Raw genomic sequence first — 27,573 nt, 5'->3', positions numbered from 1 at the left:
GATTGGTCAAAAATCTTGTATTTGTATTTCAGTGTACACACTTTCCATTGCATGATCACTGACTATAACCAATAATCACAAAAAATACCAGAGTACTATTTCCTGTATAAATCTGCTTGTTCTCTGTCAGTGGTTCGTACAGTGCATGTCAACAGTTTGGACACACCTAGTCTTTTAGCGTTTTTAAGATTAACACATGCATGGTCCTTTTGTTTATATGCAAAGAAACTGAGTAATTTAAATGCATTAAGATTTACTGTGACCAAACAAATATAGTAATGTACAGATGTTAAACTTTAGGTTCTTTGGAAAATCTACCTTTGTGTGTGAATTAACACAGCCTTGCCCTCCGGACAGTTAGTTTTCATTCAGCTGAAATGCTTTGCAATGCCTTTCATAAAACTCGCCAAAGGTGTTCAACAGAGCACATTACATGTCCCACCAGAGACAGTGATATATTTGATCACTGTTATACCCCGATAAAGGGTGCATATCAGTCTGTCCCACGAGCAGTTTTGGGCTCTCTGATCACTGTCTAGTTCATCTCATAACAACCTACAGGCAGAAACTGAAATCAGCTAAACCTGTACTAAGGACTGTTAAAAGATGGACTAATGAAGCAGAGCGGGAATGCTTCAATTGCACTGATTGGAGTGTTTTTGAGGCTGCAGCCACCAATCTGGACAAGTCATGGAGACTGTAACATACATACATTCATACATCAGTTTCTGTGAAGATATATGCATCCCCACCAGTTCATTCTTACCAATAATGACAAACCGTGGTTTACTGGGACACTCAAACAGCTTCATCATGCTAAAGAGGAGTCTTACAGAAGTGGGGATAAAATCTTGTATAACCAAGCCCGGAACATACTAACAAAGGAGATTAGATTGGCTAAAACTACTCTGAAAAGCTGAAAAAAACAGTTTTCAGCCAACAACCCAGCATCAGTATGGACTGGTCTGAGGAACATCTCCACAAATACAAGACACCACCCACTCAGTCTGTGGGGAATCAACAACTGGCTGAAAATCTGAGTGTGTTTTACTGCCAGTTTGAAAAGCCCAGTCTACCACCCACCACCCCCTCTGATCTGCACTTCACACATTTACATACCCCCCCCCCCCCCCCTTGCAACCCCCTTTCCTGCTTCCCCCTCCATTTAACCTGTGCTTAAGGTATGTGTAGAGGATGTGAAACAAGTCTTTAGAAGACAGATGACTAAGACAGCTTCAGGCCCAGACGGTGTTTCACCTGCCTGTCTAAAAGTCTACGCTGACCGAATGGCCACCATCTTCACTCAGATCTTCAACATATCACTGGAATAAAGATTAAAGATCCTAAAGATTACAGACCTGTTGCTCTCATGTCTGTGATCATGAAGTCATTTGAAAGACTGGCCTTGGCCTACCAGAAGGACATCACTGGACCGTTTCTGGATCCTCTTCAGCTTGCCTACAGAGCAAACAGGCCTCAACAGGCCTCAACATGGGACTGCATCATATTCTGCACCATATTTATAGACCTGGGACCTACGCAAGAATCTTGTTTGTAGACTTCAGTTCGGCCTTTAATACCATCATTCCTGACCTTCTCTCAGCCAAACTGACCCAGCTCTCCGTGTCCACCCCAATCTGTCAATGGATGACCAGCTTCCTGACAGACAGGCAGCAGACCAGTGAGGCTGGGCAAACTCACATCCAGGTCTCTCACTATCAGCACTGGTGCTCCCTAGGGTTGTGTTCTCTCCCCAATGCTTTACTCTCTGTACACAAATGACTGCACCTCTAAAAACCCCTCTGTTAAGCTCCTAGAATTTAGGGATCAACCTCATCCAAGAGGGAGACGAGTCTGCTTACACACAGGAAGTTAAAAAGCTGGATGTCTGGTGCAATCACAACAACCTGGAGCTCAACAGGTTCAAAACAGTGGAGATGATAGTGAACTTCAGGAGAAATCCCCCAGCACTCCCCCCACTCACTATCATGAACAGCATAACAACAGTGGAATCATTCAAGTTTCTGGATACCACCATCTCTTAGGACCTGAAATGGGACAATAAGTGGGATTCCATCGCAAAAAAAAAAAAAGGCAGAGTTTGTATTTCCTTTGACAACTGAGGAAATTCAACCTGCCACAGGGGCTGATGAAACAATTCTACTCCCCATCAATGAGTCTGACCTGTGTACATCTATAACTGTCTGGTTTGGTTCAGCTACCAAATCAGACATCAAGAGTCAAGTCAGGACTCTGAGAGGATTATAGGTGCCCCACTGCCCAACCTCCAAGATCTTCACTCCTCCAGAGTGGAAAAAAGGGCTAAGAAAATCACTTTGGACCCCACACACCTAGCCCACCCTCTCTTTTTGAACTGTTGCCTTCTGGTCGGTGCTACAGAGCCTCGTCCACTAGAACAGCAAGGCAAAAAAAAAAAAAAAACAGTTTTTCTCCGCAGGTTATACTCATTTATACATAGAATCCAAATGGTACATTTGTAAATGGCACACTTGTAAATAACATCTGTACATTCATTTAAACAATATTTCTTTTGTATATAGTGCATTATTTATTTCTCTGTTTTACTTATATTTTGTTATATTATGTCTGTACTTTCTCCTGCACTGGAAGATCCTGTCACCAAGTCAAATTCCTTGTGTGTGTAAACATACTTGGTAATAAAGCTATTTCTGATTCTGCTATTCTTTCTGACCTTACGATTCAGTTCATCCCAGATCAGTTCAATAAGTTCTAGCTACATCTAGCTACATATAATTATAGGAATAATATGAGAAAATGTATTTAGGATTGTGTTGACAAAACTGAATGGTTTTAATAATGTTTTATTTAACTTAATTTATGATGTTTGCAAATATTCCTGTACTTTTGACAATGGTATCATGAATGCAAAAATGAAATCCAAAGGGTCGGATGGATCAGTTTTTAAGCTTTGTGACTAAAAAGATTTTAGGGACCGCTGGGCAAGCTTTAAATAGTAACTCTGATCTTGCCTTTTAGACATGGAAACCCTGGTTCCAAAAAGTTTAGAGACAGAGTTTAGACAATAGAAATTAATAGCTGAACAATTTATGTCACTTAGTTAATGATGAATGTTATGTTTGCTGAATGTGACTAACTAGGACTAAAGGCATTCTGTCACCACAACACAGCTGTGCGTATCTATTAATGGTGGCATTACATGAAAGGCTGTCTGTCCTAATCATGGAGACAAACACGCAGGAACTTAGCAATTGCTTAATAATTCCTGGTACTGGAAAGCTGTAGGTTTTTAAATGATTACCATTTTAGTGTTGCAGTGCTGATATCGAGGCATCACTAGTGCACCCTGAAACAGTTTTATTGCCAGTATTAAACTAAAACACATTTCAAAGGATATTTCAAGGTACAATACAAACTAAGCATAATGCAAATAATTATTACGACTGTAGCTGTTCTATAACTGTACACAATATTTATCAGACAAGAAAGTGCTATGCAATATCCATAAACATTCTTTAAGTACTTTTAAATGTAATTCTTATAAAAATAAATAAAAATAAATAAAAGATTTACTAATTTTTAAATCCACCATCTTTGTCTGGACCATTTGAAAAATGATGTGTCAGTGGGAATGCAATGCCAATGCAAGTGACTTTGGCCGGTGCTAGAAGCTCAAGACTAGCAGCCAGCTTGGCTGAAGTCATAAACATCTCTGCTCAAAATGAATCGGTTGTTTGGCAGACACATTTTCCACTTCATCAAACCACTAACAGACAAAACGCTAATTAATTCACTCCGTTTCACAACACAAATAAGGAGCTCTGGAGAAGGTATGCATTGATTTAGAAAAGGTGCTTTACACAAGCAGAGGGTAATTTAGTTTAGTATCTAATAAACCAAAACAAAACATTATTAGCTGAACATTGAACACCTGTGAATCTCATGGTGAGATAGAAAGGAAGAGAGCAGAATGTAGCAGAGACATTCTTTATGAGTAAAGAGAGAAATCACAGACAGGAAAACACAAATGCTTACAGATGCATAAGAGATACAATATAGAATGGCACAGTGAGATATAGATTGGTACAATGGCACAGTGCAAGACTAAATAATATAGCTATTACCACATGGCAACTGTGATTATTATTATTTTTTTTAGGAGTTGAGACTGTCAACTTGCATTGGAATGCAAAATGATTTGTTTCTCCAGAGTGACACCAGTGTTTGCTACAGGCTGTCAAACTTCAGGTCATGTTTAGGCAAGCTCGCTTCATCCTCACAGCTTGTAGGATTAGAACTATCCTCCATGTTTCTTGAAAACTCATTAGAAAAGTCTGACATACAAGTGAGGTTTTACTTATCATGGTCATGGCCTAAGCATTGAAATGCATGGTTTGAGAGATATTACTGAATGACTTTGGAGGTTTAAGTTTCGAGCAATATAGCTAAAGCATGCTGATCTGATTTTAGAATGTATTAATTCTCATTATGTGTATAAGATAACTTCTCACACACATACAGTGTCAAACAGCACAGTAAACATCCACTGCATCTATTCTTACTGGATTTGTTTATTTATTTATTTTGGTTTCTCTGGCCAAGGAAGATCTGAAGATGTCTGAAGCAAATTTAGTAACAGGGGACAGTCAGTTGTATCAAAGGGGTTGCAAAGACTAGCTGACTAGCAATCTAATACATTTACTAGTCACTGCTGTTGACAAAAAAGTTCAACTTGAAGTTCATTAGTATCAAATTAGAATTGACGCAATGAAGTCAACTGAACATGTTTATACATGTTAAATCTATTTTTTATTACGTTTTCCTTTACATTTTATGAACCAATTTGATATCACTTTGCATGAAATGGAAAGGTGTATGCAAGACTGTCGAGATCCCACTCAGCTAGTTTAGAGTCATTTGTGTCCCTGGCACAAGCTGTTCAATGAGGGCAGACTAGGTTTTAGGTGCAACTGAGGTCAGAACATGGTGTCAAACTCTTAAGTTATAAGGAGCTTGAATTTTGTGATTTAAGCGTACTTACCAGCTTGTCCATGCATGTGCATTTTAACAGCTGCTATGTCCTTAGGAAGTGTAAATTTATAAACCTATTTATTATTTTGCACATTTATTGCATGGATTTATTTCATTTCATTTACAGGATTGTCTAAAAATGCAGTGAATCTGGAAATGCCTAATATCAGAGCAGACATAATGTCCCAGATAAATGGATCACTGTGACACAGCAGACAATACACCATGAAATTAGACACACTCTAATGTGGGGTAAGACACGCTCTTGTAAATGTGTGTGCTCAGTATGTACATTATTGTGCAAACATCAGAGACCACTCTTTTGTTTTCAGTGAAATGGTCATTTAGGTCTTGCTATTAATTATTTGCTGGCAAACAAAAATGATGAGAAAAGACTGTATACATTCTGTAAAGAGTATGCATATAAAAATATACCAATAATAATAATAATGATCTGTATAAGTACACTATATAGTATAAAGACTGTGGACCACTGACCATGTGCAATTATTTGCTTTTTGAGCATCCCATTGTAGATTCCCCTTCACTGTTTATAATCATTTACACACTTCTGGGGAGGCTTAAGATAGACTTTGCTTACTTTGGGCACAGGGCCACTGTCAACCTGGAACAAGTTTGGGTCACTTACAGTAGTTCTAGTGAATGGAAATTCCTCCAATAGTCTCTACACTCTAGTAATTGGAATATTGCTATATTTTTGTGTACTTCCAACTTTGTGGCAAGATTTTTGGGAAGAGGCACATCTGGATGTAATGATGACCACAAACATGTGATTTTATAGTGCAAGTACTAGATAGCGTTTGGACTGAAAATATAATTAATTTGACACCATGAATGTGTGTAATGTGTTTTGCCTTTATTATTATTTTCCTCCCAATAATTAAAAGGAAGTACTCAATAGCAATTTAAATAAAAGTTTGGTTTGTAACACTATGTGCTGGTTTAATGTTGTATGGTGTAAAACAATGTACAACATTAGCCCCTTATCATTTTTACTGTCAACCAAATGTGAATCTTTCTGTGTTTGTTTGTTTGTTTGTTTGTTTGTTTGCCTGTGTGTGTGTGTGTGTGTGTGTGTGTGTGTGTGTGTGTGTGTGTGTGTGTGTGTGTGTGAGAGTGTGTAATTGGGTACACCTGTGCTCAATTAGTAGCTGGGAGTTGTGAAGCGAGAAAACAAAGGTGTAGGCTGCAAGTTGCTATGAGTGTCGGCCATATTGAGAGGCCGTGGTGGTTGCTGGGAACTGGAGCACTGTGACCGAACACAAGTAGGCAATTTGCATATGTTGTTCAACCCACAGTGTCTGCCTGTGGAACTACAGCTGAATCATGTCATGCAATGATCAAACCAGATCCCAAAATAAATAATGATTCTGAATTAAACCTCTCTCAGCATCTTTACATATTGTTTCTTTTTAATAATAAAAATTCTAATCATGGAGCGTGTATATCATGAAAATAGAAGGATAGGGAAAATAATACGACACAAAATCGGACATTTTATATACATTAGAGCATTTAAACTATAAAGCTACTGACACAATAGAAATCCACATTACACAAAAAAAGAACATGACCTGAGCAGCCTTAAACGGCACTGAACAGCTTACGAACTCTACTAACTCTACTTATGATGCTATAACAACACAATTTTGTATTATTATTTTTGGGTAAACAATAAATGAGAACATTCCTAATTAAACTAATTAAATTCCATTGAGAAATTCAAAAGGGAATGTGGGTGAACAATGTGAGAACTGGAGAGAGGCATGCCGAACGTATACAAAAACTATGCATACTCAAACTAGGTTTTAGATCCATTCCTTACCCTTCCATCATTTCTTGTTCACAAAGCTCAATGATAAAAAGCCATGTATTCATGTTCCTGAATACTAGCTGGCTCAAGACTTAGTAAAAATCTGTGTGACCAGCTCTCTCAACACAAAGCTGCCCCGAGGTTAAAAAAAAAGTTTTACAGCCATTTGCAGCCAAGGACACTAAGTTTTGCTAGATTCACACCGTTTCTATTTTCTAGGAACAACCATAGAATCAAAAGCAGCAAGACATCACCTTGACTTTTTATTTTGCCTTTTTTTTTTTTTATCTTTCATTCTCCAAGTCTCTCTAGTCTTTATTTGCAGAGAGTGGCCAAGTATAAAGTCAAATAAACTGTTAACCCAGTAAACCATGCATTTGATGGTGGTGTGGTGGGTCGTCTCTTATCCCAGAGATCCCTCATGTCTGTGTTGCCTTCTGGTTCTCCCTTTTAGTTATGCTGCCATAGCGAGTCTTGCCGGAGTCCAAACTGCACAGTGACTTTAACTCTCATGCAACAATAGGTACACTTAATAATCCATATCCTTCTCTTCCTGTCACCCTCTTCTCTCTCTCTCTCTCTCTCTCTCTCTCTCTCTCTCTCTCTCGGTCGAGTTAAACATGCTCCTGAGGCTCCAGTGACCACTGTTCCTGCCCCTCTCCCCTCCGTGGATCTTCCCACTTCATCCAGGCCTGCCTGGATAGTGTTCTCTTTGACTGGAGGCCACTCTGTGCAGCTGGGGAAGGTTTGTCATCAACGCCTTGGGTGGTTCCATGAAATTCCGGAGTAAGAACGGGAGCTTTGAGGATGGATTGGACTGTAGTTGATGTCAACAGTCTCCTACACTGACTCAGGAATACATTTCGCTTTTGATCATCATCACTGCACCCCGCAACATTGTATACCCGCCACAAATGGACATTCGGTGTAAGCCAGATGAGGATGGGTTCCTTCTTGAGTCTGGTTCCTCTCAAGGTTTCTTCCTTATGCCATCTCGGGGAGTTTTTCCTTGCCACAGTCGCCAGTCGCCACCAGCTTGCTCATCAGGGACAAATTTACTCATAAAGAACATATTCATTTTTAATCACCACATTATCTGTGTAAAGCTGCTTTGAGACAATGTTCATTGTTAAAAGCGCTATACAAATAAAAATGAATTTAATTGACTTGAATTGAATTGTGGAGATACTTCTTCCAGCAGGTACCATATTTGACAGTGTAGTCTACGGCCATTATCTTGTGCTCCCCCTTTCTTCTTTTTATTCCTTCTGTTTCTGGGCTATTCACTGCCTCAGAGACCCTGAAGCCAGCCATATCTCCAGTGGAGGCTGCCTCTCTGACAACCTGGGGCTTAGCCTAAATTCTCTCACTATTAAAAGCTGTGAAATGCAAATAATGAAACATCTCATTACCACTGTAGGAGATGAGGGAGCGAGAGGGGTGCTTTTGGAGAATAACCTGACAACGTGTCTTTTGTTATAAAAGCTTTTACTGTACAGAGGGAGTCAGATTTGTATTTAGCAGTAAAATAAACAGGTATATTCCACTGGAATCTTCTTTAATAAACACCAGCACACACAAACAACAGCTGGACGCACACTAATAAACAGTACCTCAAAGGAGTATATAAAAAATGTTTTATATTGAAATATTACAAATGAGAAATGAGAACCCATAGTTAACCAAACTACGTTGTACACCAATACCTTGATTTACGGAATTGTTATAATAGATTTAAGCAGCTGATACTAATCCATAAAATGGCTCAGTAAATGTAAATGTAAATCATAACAGGGTTGGGGCCATCATACAGCCATCATACTGTGAGTATGAATCTAGTTGTGGTCCATGGTGGTTAGATTGTCACACATTTATGTGCTACATGTGCTTGTTTACAGAGTGCTGAATGCAGTATGATAGCAAGGTGTATTTAAAGAGTGTGACTTGGGTATCTCCATCCCGAACCACGAAGAAATTCTCCTGAGAGGCGAGAGGTTGATGATATTGGATCTGGCCATGCTACTGAGTAGGAATCAAATTCCAACACGATCTCCACCTCTTCCTCCTCCTCTTCTCTTTCTTTTTCCCTCCTACATTTTTATCCCTATGAGTTTATACACAGATACACAGTCATCATTTCAAAAGCACCAAATGGTGCGACGATGACTCCCTGCAGCTTGGCTGCTGCTACTCACGAATCAACAAATCATCTTTAACACCTTCCTGGCGCTTGCGCCTCGAGAGGTGTCACAACAAACCAACCTTCTGGCCATGCAGTAGCAGTACAGTCCTGTAAGCAATCTAAAACACAAACACACACCTAATGCGCACACACACACACACAAAAAAAAAAAAAAAAAAAATATATATATATATATATATATATATATATATATATATATATATATATATATATATATATATATATATATATATATATTGATTGTCTGTTTGTGTGTGCATGATAATGCAAGGATTTGCAAATCTCATAAACCCATATTTTGTTCACCATAAAACATATAAAACGTATGAAATATTTACACTGAAGCAATGTACTAGTTTAAAGAAAAAATAAGATATTTCATTTGATGACCTAAACACATCTCAAAAAATGTTAAAGAAATTTTACTAAACTGATACAGCTGAAGGACCATTTTGAAACTAAATATAATAAATTCCAGCATACCAGTAACATAATTGGGTAGAAAAAGAGTATATTATAAAAGCAGAGTTTCTCAGAAGTAAAGATGGGCAGCGGATCATGAGAGGTTCTATGTAAAACTGTTTTTGTAGAACAATTCACAATAATGGTCCACAAAAAAAACTAGAAAAAATGAATATCTACAGTACATAACATCATCAAAGGTTTCAGAAAATCTAAAGAAATCTCTTTACACAAAGGACAAGGGCAAAAATCTATATTGGATACTCATGATCTTTAGGCCCTCAGGTGGCACTGCTTCAAAACCAGGTATGCTTCTGTAATGGAAATCATTGCAATGGGCTCAGAAACACCCCCAGAAATCATCGTCTGTGAACACAGAAGACATGGAAAGGCCTTGCATATTTCAGCATAACTTTGTAGTGGAAGGGTCTGGATGCTGAACTGGTCTGCCTGCGGTTCAGACCTTTGTTAACTGTCAACATTTGTGGGATCATGAAATGAAAAATAAGACAAAAAAGACCCAAAACTGTCAAGCAGCTAAATTCCTGTATCAGATATGAATGGGACAGCATTCCTCTCCCAAATCTACAGCAAATGTTTTCTTAGTTCCCAGATTTATACAGACTGTATGGAATTTCCTGCCTCACGCATGCGCAAGTCAAAGGTGTCCAGACTTGCCTGGCGCATACACAAGAGTTTTCAGTTCGGCAGCTTCTCTATAACATAGTTACACAGAGTCACTTGGAATACATAAGTCTTTCAAAGGTCTGTTTTACATTGTGTGGTGTTGTTGTACGTGCATATCTAGAAACCACACATCTCCTCATCACACCTTTCTTCATCCTTCTAACCATACTGTCATGGATAATATAATAAACCTTTAGGCCTAACTTCACGCTGGACTAGCTGCAGTTCTTTCTGGCAGAAGAATTAGGCCAGTTGATGTTCAACCATCCCTTCCCACAGTGGTAGACATGGCCCTGTCTAGAGGCCAACCAATTAATCTGGAAGATTTTTGGCATTTAAATTAATCGGCATCGGTCGATTGTTCTGCAAATTAGACGGATTATTAGGCGCATGACACAACCAAACAGCGCAAGTATGTTATGCGCCTCTATGAGAGAACATAACTCTCCCATGCCAGCAGGTAGAAGTAGTGTTTATTTGGCAAATAAAACATTCCCTCTTTATGCCTTCAATTGTCAGTTCCGGTTTTTCGTAGATGCTCTTTTGCTAAGATGAATAGCCAATTGGAGTTGTCTTTCTCTGCAACGAGCTCCGCCACCATTTGGACGTGCAGAATCAGCCAAAACCGGCTGATGCCGTCTGAGAAGAGCTAACAGTGCAGTACACCGAAAACAATAAAGCCAAACGATGCTCAAAAATCACCTGACATCTCCCTCCGACGTGACCATCAGCTTGGTGTGTCCCGGGCTTTAAATTCTTATCCTTCGTTCTTTTCTAGCCTTATATATTACATTGGTTAAATATGATGCTACCTTTGGAGAGAGAATGAAAGTAACATTTGGAAAGAGACTGAGAATCAAATTTGGAGAAAGACTAAGAACGTTTGAAGAAAAACTGAGAATAATTTTTGGAGAGAGAATTAGAATAACTTTTGGAACTGCATTGTTAGTGAGCTTTCAACCAGCTGTAGTTCAGGTACAGTTAGGCACCGATAACAAAACCAAAAAAGTGCACTGATTGGAGAGGATTGTGTTGTTCAATAAATCCTAAATTTAAGCAATTTTCTGTATTACGTCGAATTAATTAACTGTTAGATTTAATTATATGAAAGGGGGTGGCCAAACAAATCGGCCAAAAAAAATCTGCATCATATAAATTTAAATTTCAGCATCGGTCAGAGAAAAACCCATAGTGGTCAAACTCTAGCCCTGTCCCAACTTTCTGGAAAAATCCATCAAATTCAAATTGAAATATTTTTTACCCTTAAAATGTTATATTCCTTTAAAAAATTTATATGCTTTCTATGTTCTATTGTCAATAATATAAGGGTTTATGAGATATGTGAATCAATTTATGTGTGTGTGTGTATATATATATATATATATATATATATATATATATATATATATATATATATATATATATATATATATATATATGAAGAACTGAAATTTCTATAAAATATAATATATAATATATAATTATTCTGTGCATTTTTTTTTTTATATATAAGTGAAGGAAGGACGTCGTAATAATTGTGTGTTGCGTTGAAGATTTTAATTTAGCTGCTTTTATATATATTTACTTAAATTTTTTTATATAACTTGTCAAAAAGAAATGTGTGTTGCATTAATGTTGCATGTTAATAAAATTAGTGCCATTAAAACTAATTTGCGTTAAAATGTTATTAACTCATTAATTTTTACAGCCCTAATATAAACTATTATAGATAAAATAACAAGGTTTACTTGATGTTCCCACTTGAAATGATTTTGTGTGCACCTAGTTTGACCTCATTGTACACCCTATTGTGATAGCCATGTCACCACCTGTTGATATTAGCTTCAGTCGTTATTATTTTTCTATTTTTTTATTATTATTATTATCTGTGTTGTTTTTGTTGTTGTTATAGTGGCCGTCGTTCGATTAAATTACTACCATAATAGAAAATGATTCACTGTAGCGTTATTTGTCCTTTTCGCTCTGTTTTTCTTTGTCCTGTGAATCTTGTTATATTACGATGCAGCAACTAAAATATTCCTATTATGTTTTGCTTTGTGAGTTTGAGATCCGGAAAGGGTTTAAAAGCCGGAGACGAGGTTTGTGGAGTAAGAAGGAGATTTGAGAGCCAGGCAAATAATGGCCAGTAACAAGAGTACCAGAAAAGGAGACGCTAAATGCAGGGGTAAAGATGTCTTGAGGGAGAAATGCAGAAAAAATTTTTAACAGGCACCAAAATAATACAAGGTCTAAACCTTTTCATTAAAGATCATAAATGTTTTGTTCACTCTCAAGGTTAGGTGCTTTATTCCTCGTGCAAATTCACTACCGCTATGAGAGAAAAGACACAAGCAGAAATAGTAACAGCCAGTAAGAATTCAGAATTAGCAGCAAAGAGAAAGCAGATGCAGGAACAATAGATATAGAGATTTAGGGTTGTACTTGAACTAACTCTTTAGTCAACTCACTCCTATGATCAACCTACTGATCGGGCAGATGTCAATGAAGGCTCAGTGACGGTTGTGTGAAGCACGGTGTGTGTGCATTCACTATACAGACACTGCTTAAAGTTAGTTAGGAAGCAAACAAAAAACCAGAAGAGGCTAAAAAATTAATAATCAGTAGAAAGCAAACAAAAAAATACAGACATTTAAAATACATAATCAACAACTTATCCAAAGCCATTACTGAGAAAAATCTGTCACAAAGAAAGCATGCAATTGTTTACAAAACAATTACGACACTACTCCACAAAGAAAGTAACAAGAGTACTTTCTGATAAGAGCTGAGAACAGCAGGCTTCTCTGTGGCAAAAAATTATTAAAAATAAGAAAAATGCAGAGGAATGTACTAACATCTTTGTTTGACTCGCACAAGGAATACATCCAGACACGTGAACAGCACAATGCTATTCTTTATGTTATTAAGCTATTATTTATTATATAAGCTAGCTCAAGTGATCTTAATACATGTGCCTGTTACTAATAAGAATGCATGCAGCTCCTTACTGATAGCATGTCACAGAGGAGTACACTATTCACAAAAGCCTATCATCTCTCCTCTTCAGCACAACCTGTAATAAGAAGACATTAAGTGCATGAGCCAAATGTGTCCCATGCGCCACTTTCATACATACTAGTTTACAGGTTATAATAAAGATGATCAGGCAATATAAAAACACTAGCAAAAACAAATGTGGTGGGTAGGGACACAACATTTGAAAACTGGGTGAAAAGAACAGAATCAAACACAGAGTTGGATATTGAAGGTAAACATTTCAACCAGCTTCACCAGGTCGAGAAACTCAGATGTTTTAAACTTGAATGTTTCTACATGCTGCCTTATTAAAAATTCATAAAAATTATGAATTACACAAAAATGATCAATCGAACAGAGAGATAGTCATTTATTTAAAAAAAAAAATCCGCCATATGTATCTATCCATACATCCGCAAGGTCACAGTGTTCTGCCATAGTCTCACATTTCACACATGCCACAATGAACATACTGTATGGGCCAATATCCAAACTGTAGTAGATGATATGAACATCAACATAAAACTGTCACCTCATACATATAATGTATATAAGTACATTATACTTGGGGCTCAAGAATAATTTGGAACTACACAGAGAGAGGTCAAACTAAGATATATCAGCTATGTCTACCACAACCCGGAGATGTGCAGGGCTGATAACATGTCCAATTAAAATCATCATCACCCATATCGTGAAAGACTCCAGGAGGCGTACCTTGGCCAGATCACAAAAATACATGCTGATAACACTGAAGTGAACTGCACAGTTCAAAATGGAAACAGAAATGTAAACAAGTGGCCTAGAAAGCTAGACTGCTTTTTCTAGGGCATAGACCATTGTTAGTTCTATATCCGAGCCTGAGCCACACCAGCGTATGAATGAATAATATGCTACTGAATTTATGTAGGTATACGAAATTATATAGAATATAACATTTAATCTTTAAAGAAAAGTCTTGTTTCATTGGCTGTTTTGTTTGTTTTTCAGCATTGTAAAGGTATGCACACACAGTTGCTTAATTACTTAATCACTCACACACACACACACACACACACACACACACACACACACACACACACATATATATACACCACACACATACACTGTCTGTCTGCACATCCTCTGAATTTAGCTAGCTTTTTTGACTGCAGATTCAATGGACATAACAGATTACCATATTTTTCGGACTATAAGCCTCTACTTATTTCCCACGTTTTGAACCGCGGCTTAAACAACAAATCGGCTAATATATGGATTTTTCCTGGGTTTTTCCCGGTTTCACAAACTTCAAGCCAAAAAACTGAGCGACATAACATTAGACCAATGAAATTTCCGAACGGAAACGAAAAACGCACCTCACCTGTGTTCTGAGCTGCACGGCATCAGAAGAAAAAACTTCCACTGGTGGCGCACAATGATGACAAAAGATAAACTCCCCAGAGAAATACAGTGGTACCTTGACCTACGAGTTTGATTCGTTCGGTGGACAAGCTTGTATCTCAATTTGCTCGCACATCAAATCAGTTTTCCATATTGAAAATACTTAAAATGGCATTAATCCGTTCCAACCCTCAAAATGACACCCAGTTTATTAATGTTTCATGTTATTAAATTGCAAAATACATTTCTAAAAAACAAATCTTGTATAAAAATATAATAGAAAGAATATGTAAAGATATAATAATGTTTTATTCAGTGTATTTTCCTTGGAGATGAGACGACTTGAGCTAACGAAAATGCCGGTGGTGTGTGTGTGTGTGTGTGTGTGTGTGTGTGTGTGTGTTTGTGTGTGTGTGTTTGTGTGTGTGTGTGTGTATATGTGTGTGTGTGGAGGGGGGGGGGGTAAAGGCGATAAGCGGAGGCAGAGGGAAAACTCGTTTTTTACTATCACTCCTGCACGTATCCCTAAACTTTAACATTTTTACTTTTTCTTCTTTGCTTTTTTTTCTGGCTTTGCCTCGCCATCTAGCAGCAGCGTCCCGAGCTCGTACCTCAATTCTTTGCTCGCGTAAGCAAAAAAATCGACCGAGTGACACTCGGAAAACTCGGACACTCGGAAAACTCGTACATTAATGCACTCGTAGGTCAAGGTACCACTGTAGTTGTGAAAGGAAGGAGGAAGACAGTGAACAATGACTTACTTGGTCAGCTACTGTTTAGATATAAGCCATTGTAATGCGTTGAATCTGGGTTAAGGGAGAGCTCACTAAAACTCAAGTTGCAACAGAATTCATATAAACACAGACAGGTTTCCAAAACTCGTGCTTTTTTATTAGAAATGAGTATCAGAAAATAAGGACATAATCCTCAGTCTTACACACACGCAGTAATACCGGTAAAATGCAGTGGCAGGCTATACCCAAAATACCGCTATGCTCCTAATAGAAGCGCAACATATTGCATTTAGTGTCTTTCGTTAAAGCCTGTGTAAAGTTCATTAGTTTCAATGTAGACACATGCAGCTTATAGACAGGTGCGGCTTATTTATGTTAAAAATAAAAATCTTTGTCAAATTCAGTGGGTGCGGCTTATATAAGGGTGCGCTTTATAGTCCGGAAATTACGGTACATTGTTGACGAACTAATGCAGCTAATAAATGTGCTGACAAGCTCTCACCGCACAGGGGAAAGGTATGGGTGAGCAACGCTATGGCCTTGCAGAATTGAATGCTAAATTTGAGGCACTTCCCAGGCCATGTCCACCATCAGGCAGCATCGAGCTGCCACTGCTCTGCCAATACCCCGAAAAGATAGGCGAAGTGCATGCCTCTAACTGGGTTTCTACTGCAAAGCAGCCTGTATTTTGATAGTTACGAGTGGAAAATTGCCAAATTGCCCACTTCATGTTTCTGCTCACAGGGAAAGTGCTGGACTGGGTGTGAACTCGAGGTGGAAAGTCCGTTTCCACATATGAGCACTTCCTAAAACTATTTTGTCGCATGTTTAATCATCCTCCAGGCAGAAGAGAGCATAGTAAGAAACTACTAGCACTGTCACAGGGCACACATAGAATCACGGAAATATGCTCTCCAATTCCAAATTGTCGCAGTCAGCAGCAGTCTTTTGACATACACTACATTGCTTAAACACCTGATCATAAGTATGGTATGTGCTTTTTGAACATCGCATTCCACATTTAGCCCCGATTTGCTTTTACAATTCCCTCCACTCTTCTGGAAAGAAGTTTCACTAGATTTTGGAGTGTGCTTTTAGTCATTTGTTTGTTTGTTGATTTGGACTGTAGTTAATGTCAACAGTCTCCATTGACTCAGGACTACAGTTTGCTTCTGATCACCATCATTATACCCCGCAACATTGTATATCTGCAATAAATAGAAATTCGGTGCAACCCAGATGAGGATGGGTTCCCTTTTGAGTCTGGTTCCTCTCAAGGTTTCTTCCTTTGCCATCTCGGGGAGTTTTTCCTTGCCCCCAGTCGTCACCAGCTTGCTCATCAGGGACAAACTTACTTATAAAGAACATATTCACTTTTAATCACCACATTATCTGTGTAAAGCTGCTTTCAGACAATGTTGATTGTTAAAAGCGCTATACAAATAAAAATTAATTGAATTGAATTAAATTGATTTTATGTTCATCCACCACAAGGGTGTTTGTAAAGTCTGGTGAGGTGAGGAGGCCTGGGGTACAGTTAGTGTTTCAATTCATCCCAGCTGTTCAGTAGGGTTAAGATCAGAGCTCTATAGCAGGCCACTCAGAGTTTTCCTCTCCAAACCATTTAAACCATATCTTAATGAAGCTTGCTTTGTGCACAGTTTTGCTGTCATTGGTCACAGCCATCCGAGGTCCCTTGCTACTGAAGTACCCGAAACAACCCCGCTAACCTCTTTTGACATCGACGGACAACCATCATACCTAGTGAAGAACATTCTTAGCTTGAGATGTAAAAGAAGTCTGCTTGAATATTTGGTAGAGTGGGAAGTTTATGGTCCAAAGAAACAATGTTGGCACAGACCACTCACAATCTTTTTGTCCCCAATTTTCACACAAGCAAATTTGACCAAGCACACCCTGAGAGTCCCAGAAGAAAAATAGATCCCAGAGTAAGCCCATTGGGGTTTTGTGAGGTCAGGGCTCAGGAGAGTGTCTAGCAACCACCATGAATAGAGGTTGACCAATTGATCGGCTGGCCATTTTTTTTGCATTTTTTTTTTATTAATCGCCACTGGCCGATTGTGCTTGCAAATTAGACTGATTATTAGACAAATCTGATAAAAAAAAAATAGACATGTACGTATGTTCTGCCGTTGCGTGGGAGAATATAACTCTCACATATCAGCAGGTGGCAGTAGTCTGTAGTCTGTCAGCATCCAAACAGAAAAACCGGAAGAGCTAGAACTGTGAATATCTAAAGCATGCAGTGTTGTTTGTACCTGCCGCGATCATTACTAATGGATTCGTGTACCGTAATTTGACTATAAAGCGCACCCATATATAAGCCACACCGATTGAATTTTACAAAGATTTTTATTTTGAACATAAATAAGCCGCACCTGTCTATAAGCTGCATGTGTCTACTTTAAACAGGCTTTAATGAAAGACAGTGTCTGTTACACGGTATAACGGGTAAAATATGTTGTGGCTTCTTTAAGAGCGGAGCGGCATTTTGGGAATAGCATGCTGCCGAATTTTTCCGGTATTACTGCATGTGTTTAAGACTGAGGAATATGTCCTTATTATTTTCCGATGCTCATTTCTAAGTTTCTTTGACTAACCCGTAACGCTGTTGCCAAGAAAAATAAAAAAGCACGAGTTTTGGAAACCTGTCTGTGCTTTTATGATTTCTGTTGCAACTGGAGTTAGTGAGCTCTCCCTTCACCAAGACTCAACGCTTTACAACGGCTTGTATCTAAACAGTAGCCTACCAAGAAAGTCATTGTTCACTGTCTTCCTCCTTCCTTTCACAACAATTTCTCACGAGAGTTTTTCTTTTGTCATCGTCGTGCGGCAAAAGAAAAATATTAAATGTGCGGTGAAGCTTTTCTCCCGATGCCGTTCAGCTCAGAACACAGGTGAGGTGCGTTTTTTTCGTTTCCGTTCGGAAATTTTATTGGTCTAATGTTATGTCGCTCAGTTTTTTGGCTTGCAGTTTGTGAAACCGGGAAAAACCCAGGAAAAATCCATAAATTAGCCGCTTCGTTGTTTAAGTTTTGGGTTCAAAATGTGGGAAAAAAGTAGTGGCATATAGTCCGAAAAATACGGTAGTTTTTTTTAACCATGTCTGCTAAGTTGCAAGGAAACATGGCAGGAATGACAGATTGGCAGTTTATTTTTTTTTTCTTGTGCTCATTCGCTAAGCTAAATAACCAATTGAAGTGCTCTTTCACATCGACGAGCTTCGCCACATGCAGAACCTGCCGAAAAACAGCTTACGCCAAAACTAAAACCCACCAACGCTCAAAACCCACCCGGTATTGCTCACCGGCCGACTGTCAGTTTTGTGTTTCTGAGGGCTTTAAGTTCTTATTCTTCGTTCTTAATCTTGCCTTATATATTTCATTGGTTAAATATGATATGAGAATGAGAATAACATTTGGAGAGAAAATGAGAATAACATTCAGAGAGAGAGACTTAGTGAGCCTTCAACCAGCTGTAGTTTAGGCTACAGGTAGGCATGGGGACCAAAACCTGCTTACAAGTACACTGATTGTGGTATTCAATACATGTTTAATTAAAAAAATTTCTGTATCATGTCTTAACTGTTAGATGTAATTAGATAAAGGTGAAAAAAAAAGAAAATTCGGCATAAAATATTAGCCATCGCGTGCCCTGATTTCAAAATATCAACATCGGACCTCTAACCATGTCGGTCGACCTCTAACCATGACCTCCCAACGTGTCTGACACAGATGGCAACCCAACTTCACATCTCCCAGCTACTAACTGAGCACAGGTTTGCTCAATTACAACAATTATTACAATCTCACACACACACACACACACACACACACACACACACACACACACACACACACACACACACACACACACACACACACAATTAAAGGACCTTCCACTCACCACCTTATTGGGTAGTAGATTCTCTGTGAATTCCATAAACACCAAGCTTGTTTTTGATATCTTGTTGTCGTACCGTTCTTGCTACTGTTTTGTTCTGTGATCTTTTACCTGTCTGGACTGTTTATATAATATAATATACAGTATTTTGCAATGTGATAGTAGGGTATCTGCAAGAGTGAAAGGGAAAGTTTATAGGACTATGGTGAGACCTGTGATGTTGTACGGATTAGAGACAGTGGCATTGAGTAAAAGACAGGAGGTGGAGGTGGAGGTAGCAGAGCTGAAGATGTTGAGGTATTTGTTGGGAGTGACGAGGATGAACAGGATTAGAAATGAGTTTATTAGAGGGACATTGCATGTAGGATGTTTTGGAGACAAGGTGAGGGAGGTGAGATTGAGATGGTTTGGACATGTGCAGAGGAGGGACATGGGGTATATCGGTAGAAGAATGCTGAGGATGGAGCCACCAGGAAGGAGGAAAAGAGAAAGACCAAGGAGAAGTTTTATGGATGTGGTGAGGGAAGACATGCAGGTATTTGGTTTGGAAGAGGCAAATGTAGAGGACAGGGGGGTATGGAGTTGGATGTGGCGACCCCTAATGGGAGAAGCTGAAAGAAGAAGAAGATCTTTTTTTTTTAAGTGAGTACATCCATCACATTTCAGCAACCATTCCCACTTCTCAAGGGACAATAACATAGAAATTAAACTTGAATATATTTTAGAATAGTCAATGTGCATATTGTATAGCAGTATAGATTCACTGTCCTCTAAAAATGACTCAACATACAGCCATTATTGTCAAACAAACTGGCAATAAAAGTGAGTGCACCCTAAGAGAACATGACAAAACTGTGTGCAAAGTGTCAATGCAGATGGTCCCTGAGTTACGATGGTTCGAATTACGATTTTTCGATCCTACGATGACGATAGTGATAAATTGTAAACATATTTAAAATTTGGCGCAACAAACACAGGCATCAGTGTTCAAAGTATGATACGTTGGATGCGGAGCTGAGACGAGCGTAACTCTTGCCCTGTGAGATGCCCCACTCTTGCTAGCAGTCGACGGAGTAAAGTTGTCTCAGTGTAAGTGTGTATTTCTTTCTGTTTCTAACCGTTTCAAACAGTAATTTTAGTGATAAAAGCGTGTTTTCCAAGCGCCCAGGTATGTCTCCTGCTTGTAGTTGAAAAAAAATAAGAGGAAAGCCATCAGTTAAGAGCAGAAAACGAAGATTATATCCAGCATGAAGCAGGAAAGGCTGTCCCAGTCATAGCACCATTTTTAACTTACGATATTTTTGACTTAACGTACAGTATCTCCATCATAAGTAAAGGAATACCTGTATTTTGTGTGAGCACCTTAGATATCTAGCCCTGCCTTAATCTTTTTGGGCATGGAATTCACCAGAGCTGCACAGATTTTTGCTCGGGTCCAATTCCACTCCTCCATAATGAAATCACAGAGCTGCTGGATGTTAGACACATGGTGCTACTCGACCTTCCGATGGAGGATGCCCCACAGGTGCTCAATAAGTTTTAAGTCTGGAGATATACCTGGCCACTCCACCACCTTCACCTTTAGCTTCCTCAGCAGGGCAGCTGTCATCTTAGTGTGTTTGGGGTCATTATCATGTTGAAAAACTGCTGTTCGGCCCAGTTTCTGAAGGGAGGGCATCATGTTCTGCTTCAGAATGTAACAGTGCATGTTGGAATCCATGTTTCCCACAATGAACCGCAGCTCCCCAATACCAGCAGCACTAATGCTTTTGACTGTAGGCAAAATGCTATTTTCTTGGTTCTCCTCACCAGGGCGTCACCACACATGCTGGACACCATCTGAGCCAAATAAGTTATTATGTTATCTTAAGTTATCTTAGTCTTATTCCATGCTCTTGGACAGGTTGTCTTCAATGTCTCTTTTTTTAAGCCAGCTTTTGCAGCTGACAACAGCATAAGGACTCAACATCTTTGATTGACCATTGCGAGGCCTGTTCCGAGTGGAACCCTTCTTGGAAAACCTCTGTATGATCCTCGCCACTGTTTCAGGGTGTTACCGATCTTCTTATAGCCTCGGCCATCTTTGTGAAGAGCAACAATTCTGATTCTCAAATCCATAGAGAGTTCTTTGCTATGCCAGTGGTCAGTATGAGAGAATTGTGCTCAAAGCACAACATTTTAATACAAGATGCACAAATTTGCATAATCCTGTCAAGCAGACAAAAACAGGAACATGATGAATAGGACATGTGGCTTTGCATAGTTACACGATGTACAGCTGTTATCACTGAGGGTGTACTCGCTTTTGTTGCCAGCTATTTTGACAAGAATGGAGCTAAGTTTCATTTCTATAGTATTGACCCTTGAGAAGATATAATAATGAAATTTGAGGGGTGTACTCACGTTTGTGAGATACAGCAATATATAATATAATATAATATAATATAATATAATATAATATAATATAATATAATATAATATAAAATATAATATAATGTAATGTAATAAAATATAATGTAATATAATATAATATAATGCAATGTATTATTTTTCATAAGAATATGATTATTTTAAACAAGACTACATTTAGAGATGTCTGGTGTTTGCCAGCTTCATACATTTATTTTACCAACAGTCAGTTCTCTAAGTGGGTAAGTGTAAATATCTGACCAACTTTGACCAGGGCCAAATTGTAATGGCTAAGCAACTGAGTCAGAGCATCTCCCAAACAGCAGGTATTATTGGTTGTTCCAGGCATCAAGTGATTAGTGAATAATAAGAATGTACAACAGGAACATGGCCACCCACATGTCAGTGATGTGTGTGATATGGGGAACAAAGATTGTCTGTCTAGTTGCTGTGTAAGGGGTTGATTAATTTCAAACCATTCAGAAAGCTCAATTCAGTTTAATTCAATTCAATTCAATTCATTTCATTTTGATTTGATTAAATTAAAATCAAATCAAATAGCACTTTTTACAGTGAATATTGTCTCAAAACAGCTTAACACAGATAAAGTGGTAACGTATAAGTTTTTTTCTTAATTATAAGAAAGAATAGACACATGAACAATAGACACATGAGAATCAGCACTTGTTTGTGAAGCAAAGGAAGAAAGGTGACCTGACAAAATAAGTTGGATGAGTCAAACAATTTAATATTTTAATGAAAAGAGATTCAGTATTTAACATATAAGGCTTTATCACAACTTAAATACTGTTTAAATTCAGTTGTTGGTTGTTGTTGTTTTTATATGGGGATAGGAGTTTGATTCTGTGCACTCCTCTTTAGTTAACTTTTCCTTCCCAATAAAGTCAATAAATTACATTAATTGCAAGCCTTTCTTTTTATTATTATTTGGAGAGAAACAATAAATGGCTGTTTGTACCGCAAAGCCACCAATACAAAACAAAACAAATTAGTTTAACAGCATTTCTTTAAAAATACAAATGGACATGAAGTAGCAATGATGTACCGGTAATTTCAACATAAGATTAGTGTTATTAACAAATCCTCCCACAAATGACTGCAAAAACTAGCAGCAAAGTTGTCAAGTTGAAACAAAACTGTAGGTATTTAATTAATAAATCACACAAACCTCCACCTTATAGTACTGCAAAATTATTTTCTTTTTATGTTATCAAATGTACTTTAATACTATATCATCTTATGCTGATAGCATGGACATGGCAGTACGACATTGGTTTGTCCAGTTTGTTCATTTTGCCTGTCACAAACATTGGAAAAATAAGACTGCTAATATAAACTGCTACTAAAACAAAACAAGGAATGGGCCAGCTAATAAATGATGCCACCCACATTATATGCCTACTTAAAAAAACACACACACATTCCCACACTGAGAAGTGGCAGTATTAAGTGTCCAGCCAACATTATCACATACATTACGTGCAGAAAGTAGAAATTGGCGATGGGTTGCTATTGTTGAATATGCAAGGTAAGAGCAAGTACATGAAACAACCTAAGAACAGCCATGTCAGTAGGAACTACCCCTGCCCCCATCCTTCAATCAATATCACATATTTACTATCTTCATTTATATAAAACCAAGTTTACTTAATATCTAATTTAAAAATCATTTGCCACCTTTGTAAAAGGTAGCAGTCTAGTCTAGAAGCCAGAGCATCATTATTATTAGGAGAAATCCAATGGTGGTAGTGTATAGAATCTAGATTCTGAATGATTTTTTTTAACTGCTGTAAAATTGAGAAAGGGAGACTGGGAGCCACATGGGAGCCTGTCCCATTTTCAGCACCCCCTTGATGGGATAACTGAAAATGGCTGGAGGGTAGTGGAAATAGAAGTGGATCTGAAACGCCAAGACCACAGCACTAAGACCACAGAAAAATGCTGACTTTAATGGATATTGTACTACAGACACCCTGTTTCGGTTGCTTGGGAAAAAAAAAAAAGAATAATTATACAACTTCGATAAGGTTCTTCATTTCTATCAACTTTGTTACATAAATATGAGACATTCAAACATCAACAATGCACACTGCAAAAGCAACTCTTCCATCTAATGAATATTTCATGTCCTGATGGCACTTTTAAGACAGAACTAATAAATGAATACAAGTTGATGTGGCATACGTACAATCCCCTCAATTAGAAACATGTGGGCAAACTCCAAATGCTAAAAGCTGCTGTGGCTAATTGCACTACATTGAGGGGGAAGAGCTGGTTGTTAAGCAGGCCTTGTTAACAGCACTATAGCACTCATCGATGAACTCTGGATTTCAAACCCTTGATAATGTGTTAATGTGGATCAAACATCATACTAAGCATTTAGAAAAACAAAAGACTACCACTGTCCATTAAGCTTGTGGACCTGCGATGGACTAAGATACCCATGTATGCTGAAGGAGTGAAAAACGCTCTCCTTTTTCTTCACCTGAGAGTTTACTATAGATAAGACAGATCTTGTTTCAGAATGAAAGTTTTAGTGCTTCCATTCTGTCTTGGGTGTGCTCCCTTTGTTCATAAAATAGATGGAGATAAGAGGAAGTTTAACAACACAATAGTGTTTAACAAGTCACTGACTTTGTGTATTGCTGATAACGAAGGGATACTAAAACAAGACTTATCTATTTGGCACATATCTATTTTTTTCCCCGACATATTCTATATAAGCTGTTGCCTAATTATACAAAACTTTTATATTTACACATCAACCATTATAATCTCAGGTACCAGACAGGGATTTTCTTACTAAACGCACTAATTGCAATTTGTACAATGTCTAAGAAGGAAAAGCAGCAGTTGTGCAATTGTGGTAGACTAGCAAAAAAGTAAAAGGGTAAGAAGACAGGCAATAGAAAACACATTTTGAATGTTTACTAAAAAGCATTTACTAAAAACAGCATACTTCTGTTTTGCAGCAACAGCATTCAGATGTCATGAGTAGGTAATTTCCAGAGATGAAACTTTCAGATTTAATAATGGAATAAGTCTAGTTCAAAGCCTTCCAAATCCCCCAACACCTTCTTTGAACTATGCTAAGCAAACTTTCAGTTTACTGAATTTACTTATTACTAAAATATTTTTGCCAAACTGCCATGTTGATAATATTTAATCAAATCCCACGTATCAGAAGAACAGCTGGAATCACTACATTTTCTTTCCTCTATGTATATGATTTCCCAATGTTCATTCTTTTTAAAGTTAGCAAATTGATTTTAAACAAAGTCTACTGGCTCCCTACATTAGTGACCTATAGATAGAGTTTTGTATCACTTCAGGAAAACATTTCTGAACAGAAGTAGGAAAATGACAATTAAATTACTGGGGAATTCCCCAGTTTCAGTGACAGATATTAGCCGGTTACTGGGAAAATATATGTTAGATCAAGATCATTTGGCAAGTTTCAGGGAATTTACTGCAATAGAGGTGATTTTATATGAAACCTTATACTAACAATCCCCACCTTTCAAACGAGTTACGAATGACCTTTCGTACCATGAATTTGTTTGAGTTGTTACTGTGTTCGTTATTGACTACGCCTATCTCCTAATGATGGAAGAGCTATAAATACTGTCAAATAAACAATTAAATATAAAAAAAAAATTTGATATACTGTGTACAATATTTTGTATTAATTAATAAAAAAATTATGAAAATTGATTACAAAATTTACCTAATAAAATTCATTCCCTCGAGTCCAGTGCGCATCATGTAGACTTGTTACGTTCGGCGACTAGCCAGCAGCGACTCTCCTCCGTTTTGAATTTTTTTAACTCCGAACAAATTTCACTTTGAGGACAGGTTTGTTCGTATCCGCGAAAGTTAGTAAAGTGAATGTTCGTAAAGTGGGCAGCGTCTGTATGTTAAAATTCATATAGGTTGAGACCCTTCTGTTATCTACAAATGTATTTAATTATGAACAAACCATCCGATACATTAACAATCCAATAAATTAATTTTTTTTGTCAAGTCTTTTATTAGTAGATTTTTTTTAGGTAAAGGAGCAGATCTGGAGGGATCATGGATATAGAGTGTTCGGTGAACTGGGATATTTGTATGCTGTCGTCCCCTCACTCTCACGCGTTCACTCAGGTTTGTTGACGGTGGTGTGGTGGGCCGTCTTTATCCCAGAGATCCTCCCTTTAAGTTATGCTGCCATAGCGAGTCTTGCCGGAGTCCAAACTGCACAGTGTCATTAACTTCAATACAACAATAAGGACACATAATAATCCATATTTTTCTCTTCCTGTCACCCCACTGTTTCCCTCCATGGATCTTCCCACTTCGTCCAGGCCTGCCTCTGGATAGTGTTTTCTTCGTTTGGAGGCTGGGGTTTCTCATCAACGCCTTGGGTGGTTCCATGGAATTCCAGAGTAAGAACAGAAGCTTTGAGGATGGATTTGGACTGTAGTTAATGTCAACAGTCTGCTACACTGACTCAGGACTACACTTTGTTTCTGATCACCATCACTATACCCCGCAACATCGCATATCTGCTTCAAATGGACATTCGGTGCAACCCAGATGAGGATGGGTTCCCTCTTGAGTCTGGTTCCTCTCAAGGTTTCTTTCTTATGCCATCTCGGGGAGTTTTTCCTTGCCACAGTCGCCCCCGGCTTGCTCATCAGGGACAAACTTGCACTTATAAAGAACATATTAATTTTTTATCACCACATTATCTGTGTCAAGCTGCTTTAAGACAATGTTCATTGTTAAAAGCACTATACAAATAAATATGAATTGAATTGAATTTTTGTTTATGTTGGTTGCACAATGTATTTGATCTAACACAGTCCCCCAAATACGGTGATGTCATAGCTGATTAGTTGATTGTGAACAGCAATTCACATTAGCTTATACACTACATATTTGAAGTGTCCATATGAGTCCCAGACCACCTATGAATGTGGTTTCAGCATCACATCATAATGCATGAACCAGTATTATGAATACAACTGGACCACATATGATCCAATCACCCAGGACACATGTTAATGCCTGGTGTATATAGGGCCCCAGCAATGCTCAGATAATATATTTCCTCAGCTAACTGATCTATTTAACCTACTGTAATGAGCCTGTTTACTTCAGATCCTCCATCATCACTCTAGTTCCCAAAAAATAGACTTGTACAAAAAAACAAGAAACTGGTTCATAAACAATGCCAAAAACATGACATTGCACGTCCTGGCGGATCTTAACAGCTCTTATATCTATGCCTGCATTCTCTTTGGGCATTTAAGTGTGGTTTTAGTAACATCATCCTTATTATTCTACTGGATAAACTAGGCAGCTTAACATATCTTCTTCCATCTACCACTAGAGTTTAAATTTCTTGTTCAACAGGAAACAGAACATCAGAATCAGTGACTACATCTCAGATTCTCTACCTCAACACCAGTGCTCCAGAAAGTTGCTTTCTCCCCTACTCTACTTACTGTGCATCAGTGGCTGGTCCTCTGATAGTAACTACATCAAGTTTACATTTTTCATTGGTAGCATCCTTTTGGGGCTGATATCAAGCAATAAGGAGTAAACATATCAGACAGTAAGCTAACAACCTGAGCTTACTGTCTATGGACTATGGAAATGATTATTAAAGTTCAGAAAGATGCTTTCTATAAAAAATAAATATACGTCATAAAAATCCCTGACCATCATTAATCTGCAGATGAGACAAATGAGACAGTAACATTAAAATATTCACCAATAAGGACCTGCAAAGAACTACAATGCGACACCTGTCAAGGAAGCTACTGATCCTCTTCTACAGCACTACAATAGAATCAAAAGCC

General features: G+C 38.1%; 2 protein-coding genes across 18 annotated transcripts in view; one reads left to right on the top strand and one right to left on the bottom strand.

Moving 5' to 3' along the window:
• LOC310715085 (uncharacterized protein) overlaps window positions 1-27,573 on the top strand; it is a 401,686-nt gene that overhangs the window by 192,762 nt on the left and 181,351 nt on the right. The window lies entirely within an intron of this gene.
• The window catches only part of zbtb46 (zinc finger and BTB domain containing 46), an 88,671-nt gene that overhangs the window by 55,370 nt on the left and 5,728 nt on the right, over window positions 1-27,573 (bottom strand). For 5 of the 17 annotated variants that reach the window (XM_083570400.1, XM_083570405.1, XM_083570395.1 and 2 more), the window contains exon 2: window positions 13,226-13,290. The exons of the other annotated variants lie outside the window; for them this stretch is intronic. The gene's annotated coding sequence lies outside the window, so the exon portion shown is untranslated. The remainder of the gene's footprint in view (window positions 1-13,225; window positions 13,291-27,573) is intronic. 17 annotated transcript variants of the gene reach the window in all.

This window comes from Silurus aristotelis (genome assembly GCF_946808225.1).
Source record: "Silurus aristotelis genome assembly, chromosome: 19".
Lineage (NCBI taxonomy): Eukaryota > Metazoa > Chordata > Actinopteri > Siluriformes > Siluridae > Silurus > Silurus aristotelis.
The sequence above is the reverse complement of the archived record's forward strand: the minus strand, read 5'-3'. Positions and strand labels throughout refer to the sequence as shown.